Here is a 6,749-nt window from a genome sequence, read left to right as displayed (position 1 = left end):
CGCGGTGGAGTCTGTTCTTAGGAACGATAAGGCGTTGACAGCCGTGGCAAGGTATGGCTCGCCCCATCATGAGTGGGGGTGGCGCGCAGCCAGGGTTTGATTGTGGCGCACGGTGGAGTCTGTTCTTGGAAACGGAAAGACGTTGGCAAAGTATGGCCAGAGTAATACGTCATGGTGGTGTCGCAATGTACGGCCACGTAGGAAGGCATGGGCACTCACATGGGTGCGGCCGTCGGTAAGTCCGAACTCGTTGAGAGGTCGCATCATGCTTTTGGCGAGGTTGGCTTGACGGGTGTCGAAGTACGTCTGGCGAAGCGCTCCAAGCTCAGAGGCCGAGGCTTATAATTGGAGAGGGCGCCCCGAGCTTGGTCGGGGCGCGTCGGCGAATAAGGGAAGGGCCCCGAGCTTGGTCGGGGTGCGTCGGCAAATAAGGGAGGCGCCCCGAGCTTGGCCGGAGCACGTCAGCAGATATCTGGGGTCGGAAGAGCTTTTGACGGAGTCCGATGTTGGGCTGATTCTGGGCCAGACCAAGGATACGTCCGATCAGCGTTAGTGTTTATTGGGCCGAAATTGGGTGGCCCTTTTGTTATGGGCTGGACGATCTATTTCGCCCCCCATCAGTAAGAATAACAAATCTATATATTAGAGATATGAATTTGACGGTCTACAATGAATCTTAGTGTGTGTACTTTTACGATTTTAAGCAAAAAATATTTTTCAAAAAGTAAGTGTCTGGTAAAATTGTATGAGAAGTGCTTCTACAAGGGTTCTGAAAAAGTATTTTGCAAGAGAAGTTTGTAAGCTAGCTTCTAGCACGATGTAGGCCAGGCCCAACCGAAGCTCAAAAAGAGATCCAAATTGGATCAGTCCAATTGATGGGGAATGCACCATCGGAGTGTAAGCCCGGTCCAGAAGGTATCTGGCGGTGGACAAGCCACTAGCAATATTATCCCACGACGAAGTAACCACCGACCGAACAATTCCAACAGCAGTTTAGGGATGAAGGTGTTTAGGAGTTTTATTTCAAGGCCTTCAAGGATTCCAAGGATATCCAGTCTTTCTTATCCCTTGTAGGGTCCCAAAACTCATAAATCCTCCCATGTACCTTCTGTTTTCGCAAGTTACTGATAAGTGTTGTTAGGCATGAGGTATGAACTAGATTCACGAGATTGCAAGTAATTCTTTGATCTGAAGGGAAGGATATTTTACTGCACTTCAAAGATCAACAAATTTGCAACCAAATCTGTATATCAGTCATGATATCCTGAACTATATCCTTGATAGAAAGTATGGTAGTTTACTGAGTTTGGATACGAGCAAGAGTCAGGTTATCCAATATCGAAATTACTGCAATAGAGTATTTATATTAGAATAAAGTAGGGCTAAAAACGAATCGGATATTGATATATCTATATCTGTATCCATATTTTTTAACGAATACAAATATGGATATTAAACGGATATCAAAATTAATATACATATTTGTTTTAAACGGATACGGATACGAATCGGATATTAAATATATTTATATTTTTTTATCTGAATATGGATATAAATCAGATTTTTTTGGATATTAATCAAATTTGAGCAACATTTATTGATGAAAACAAATAATAAAGACATGATCATAAAAAAAGATTTAATTAAAAAATATAATATTGATAAGTATTTATCAATAATAAAAACTAATAATTTTATAAAGGATATACCGCTAAAAGTTGCTCAACACCAAAGTAGACAAGATCTATGGTGCCTCCAAGGCATCTCACGACTATCACCGGTTTGTAATCACCGGATGGAAATTAGAAAATGAATGCAATCTTTGAAACCCTAGTTGCTTGAAGATAACAAAGAGAAAAGAGGGATGAAACTAACGAACAAGAGGTTTGAGCCTTTCAAGCGTGCGGGGCAATTCGAAAGATTTTATTTGAATCAGGCATTCCGTATTCGGATTACTATCTTAAGTGACGATTATCTGATATATGAGTTATTTTTAATTGACGTTTGGTTAATCACTTAATTGGTTTTTTGATTTAACTTAACTTAAACTTCTTATTTTCATTTACCTTTGTTATACTCGGAATTCAAATTTGGAAAAAATAAATTATCTGCATCCGTATCCGTATCTAAGAGATTTTAGAACTGATTAACACCGAACCATATTCGAATCCTATGAAAAGAAAAATATATCCGAATCGATCCGAATTGGATACAGTTAGATATAATCTGACCCACTTTCAACCCTAAGGACATGACTAAACATATAAATTTTAGAGTCCGGGCAGCAACTTGAAAGGATTTAAAATAATTATGTTACAAATTATTATTACTATCAATTCATTATTTTCAAAATGATTAGCATAGAGAGTTTACATTAAAGGGTGTCCGACGTAATCCAAGATTATAATAGGCTATGAAACTGTACGAATAAAGTTTTAATAGTTCTATGCTCAATAATCATACGGGAATAGTGGAAAGATGAATGAACTAAATTGCAAGGCGTGGCTGGTTCAAAAATAGAGAGAGAAAATTATGAACACCTCCACAGGCGTTACAGAAACATCATTCTCTCCCTCCCTCTTTTTTTTTTCCTCCAACAGTCCCTGTCTGTTGTCCATTTATTAACAGTCTTAGTCGGCTTAAAAGGAGGGAAAAACAGTCACTTTTAATCAGTAGAAATAATATTACCCCTGCAGAAGGAAGATATCATCAAGTCTTCCCTTCAGCTGTTTGTTTTATATTTTGATTGAGAGAAGCAGCAGCTCCGTGCATGCTCTTTATTCTTCTCTTCTCTTATAAAAAATAGGATATTTATTAAAAACAGCATCTTTTCTTTACTTTTAATAGCATTGTCAAGTTTTATTTTTGTGTATTTGTTGAAACAACAATTTCCATTTTTTCTGAACCGAATACCTCTCACTTTGTTAGCCTACTTTACCCTTAGAATAGAGAGAGATTGGGATTAAAGAATATGGCGTATATGATATAAAATATGGAGAAAATAAGTTACCATAAGAGAGAGAGAGAGAGAGAGAGAGAGAGAGAGAGAGAGAGAGAGAGAAAGAGAACTCTCTTCCCTCTCATCATCATCAATGCCGCCACCACTACTCGCCACTGCTTCCAATCTCTATCATTGTCTACCATTATTAAAGATCTCCATCGTCGCCCACTATCACAATTGATATTCATCTCCAACAACCACTACCAGCAATTTCCATCACTACCACCAAAACCACCTCTCATTATTGTTGACAATCTCTACCACTACCACTACCAATAATCTTTACCATCATCCACCATCTACGATAATCTATATTACTACCTATTATTGTCTATGATCTCTAAAATTACCTACCACTAATGATCTCTATCATTGTCTACCATCAACGATATCTCCATGTCACCCACCATTGCTAATAATCTCTACCATTGCTCACTATTGATGATATTCACTAGTACACACTACTACTAACATCTCCACCACCACCAACAACATTGATAGTGGCTAGTGGATGATTGCCATCAAATATGATGTATATATTTTAACAAAGTAATAAATATGTTATAAATGGTCCATACACATATATGAATTGAAATATTTTTTAAAGATATTCAATTTCTTGGAGAAAGAAATATACTATCCAAGCAATTATAAATGACCTTTTTCATAGCCCATGTCCATCATCTTCCATCACCGTTGATGATCCCCACCACTACTTGCAACCCCAGACCGACGATAATCAATCATTGCCAATGATATCCACCATAAGTAACAATCACTATCATCACCCACCATGACCAACAATATCTACCGTGGTCCATCACTATTGATGATCTCCACCACTTCCACAATCATTAATCATAGTAGTAGAGATTGCTAATGTATATGTTTTAAAAAGAAAATGCATATATTAGATCATAGTTGATGCAAACATTTCAAATTAGTTAAGTAGTGAGATATAATGCTTGTGGTTTAGAATGAATAAGCACATATTATAAACTTTTAATGCATATATTTGAAATGAAAGATGCACACATGCTAATTATTGATGCAGAGATTTTAAATCATTGATGAATATATTTTAAACAAGTGATACACGCATTGGGCGATAAGAGCTTACGCACACATTATAAGATATTAAAATTTTACAAGTACATATTATAAACGACTTATATGTTCTAACAAGATGAAGTGCATACTATAAACTTTTGACGCATATATTTGAAATAGATGATCTATACATGCTTAATTATCAGTATGCACATTTTAAACAAGTAATGGACTCATTGAATAATAACAACTGACAACAGCTGATGCACACAATATAGGTCATTAAAGATTTGGAAATACATATCATAGACAATTGATGCATATGTTTAAAAAAATATGATGCACATATTTGAAATGGATGACTCATGCATGCTCAATTGTTGGTACATACATTTACATAGTTGACGAAAACATTTTAAAGAGATAATGAACTTATTGGATGATAACACAAAGTTAGAAATATGTATTGAATAGTTGATGCACACATTTTAAAAAGATGATGCACTCATTTGATAATAGTTAATGAACCTTCTTCAAATCTTTGATATATGCACCTTTAAATAGCTTATACATAAGAATATGATGTATACATTATTTTTTTAGTAATATCTAAGATTTGAATGTTAAACCTCCTGAAAGGCATACTTCAATGGAGAGGTGCCAACCAATTATACTAACAGTTGTTGGAAGTGATGCACACACTTGAAATGGGCAATCTAAACATGCTTAATCTTTTGTGCAAATATTTCAAATAGGTGATGCACATGTTTAAATGAGTAATGCATTCATGAAGGGATGGATCTCCTAATATACGTTGGATTTCATTAGGAACAAATTAAAGTGATTCGGACATTTCTATTTCTTAAAAAAGCTCTACTTTATGGTATACTTTTACCTATAAGTAGTAAAGGTTCATCCACTTGGAACATCAAAGTTAGTATATCCAAATATGAGCTCATTCTTTCTTTCCATTTTAAGAAATTTGATCCATTAAGAAAAGAAATTTTTCCAATGTATCTATCAATAATTGTGGGAATTAATGCTGCAAATAATATATGCACACATTATCATCAAATAATGTGGCTAAATAACAATCAAACTTAAACAAAGTAAATTAATTTCTTTATATTTAACTTTGGCCGGCAACTAGATACATCATCATGTCCCACCTTTCGGCGAGTGCCATAATATGCTAGTAGCTATATCCAATTAGTGATATATCATCATCATTGGTGAACCAAGCAAAACATGCACATCGGGTACAAGCAAATACCATATTTTTTGGTATGAAAGTGCCACTTGATCTAATGCATACTCCTACCATCTCACCCATCTAAGCATTGAACATGAAGATGCTCCTTTTGGAGCGACACAACATTTCAATAGCTTAGACGCAATTATCACATTATTAAAACTTTATTGGATTAATTCTATTTATCTATAATTATACATTATAGAAAATGTCTGATTTTTCATGCTCAAGGTCACTTTGGTGATCATACTAAACAATCAAACTCAGAGCTTTTCGTTCTTTATAAATAATATCAATCAACTTTATATACAAAACACGGCATGAATATACAAATAGTTGATCATCAAGAATATAAAATCAGGCCTACAACACTTTATTTGCACATAAACAAATTAAGCAGCACATAAATTAAGCATATAATGTGCAAAACAAATGTAATTAAGCATCCTGTTACATATAGGTCCCTATCGTCCTTAATTATAAACAAATACAAATAGATCCCTTAAAATCATTCCTTGGTCCCTATATTCTTTATTTCCTTACAGATCAGTGCTTTCCCATTCAAGTGAACCCAAGCCAGATTTGGTTCATGCGAACCGAAGCCAAATTAAACCAATAATATGTCTATTTTTTCCAATCAGATAGAATTAATCAAGTATTATGTGCACATGCACAAGTTAAACCATAATTCAGTCCCAAATTAACTTAATCAACCCAATCAAGTCAATTAAAAAGTGAACCACAATAAATAAACCCAAAATAAACTGGTTCAATATAATTTGCTTCAGCCTTAATGGGTTAGTGGGTCAGGAATTATTGGTTCAGGTCTAAACTTCTTAATGGATACCCAGCATGATGTATGCGGATCTAGGTTTATGGGTCGAAATCCGAACCTGCATACTCTTTCTTCTTCCTCCCGATCACGAGCGACGGAGTCGCGCCGCAATGTCATGGGCGGCGAGCCACCGTTTGACCCAATCGGTGAGGGATAGGCCCAAATTGGCCTCTCAAATGATGATTCAATGGGAGATCGGTGGAGAAAGGGAAGAATGGAGAACCCGAAGGCCGATCCAGTTTGGTGCTTCCCCAGGGAGCCTGCACCATCAGCCAATGTGCCTCGATACCCCCTTTGGAGCAGCTGCGAGTGGGCTGATTCAATGGGAGATCGGTCCCAAGGAGCCGGCACCATCGGCCAATGTGACTCGGTATCCCCTTTGGAGTAGCTGCCAGTGGGCCTATGGGCTCAACAAAATCGAATAATGGGCCGTCGGCATATGTCTTAGAGGCAAAATCCTGTAGCCGTCTGGCGTGATGGTTGGGGAGAGAGCACCACCAGCTTGCCCGGCCAAAGGTCCGCCCCCCACCCCCGCCTCCTTATTGTAGGCAGGGGCAGCCCAATGCATTTGGGGGCCTAGGGCGAACTCACTAAATGAGACCTTTTTTAAA

The sequence above is a fragment of the Phoenix dactylifera genome, chromosome 14 (genome assembly GCF_009389715.1).
Source record: "Phoenix dactylifera cultivar Barhee BC4 chromosome 14, palm_55x_up_171113_PBpolish2nd_filt_p, whole genome shotgun sequence".
NCBI classification, from domain to species: Eukaryota; Viridiplantae; Streptophyta; class Magnoliopsida; order Arecales; family Arecaceae; genus Phoenix; species Phoenix dactylifera.
The sequence above is the reverse complement of the archived record's forward strand: the minus strand, read 5'-3'. Positions refer to the sequence as shown.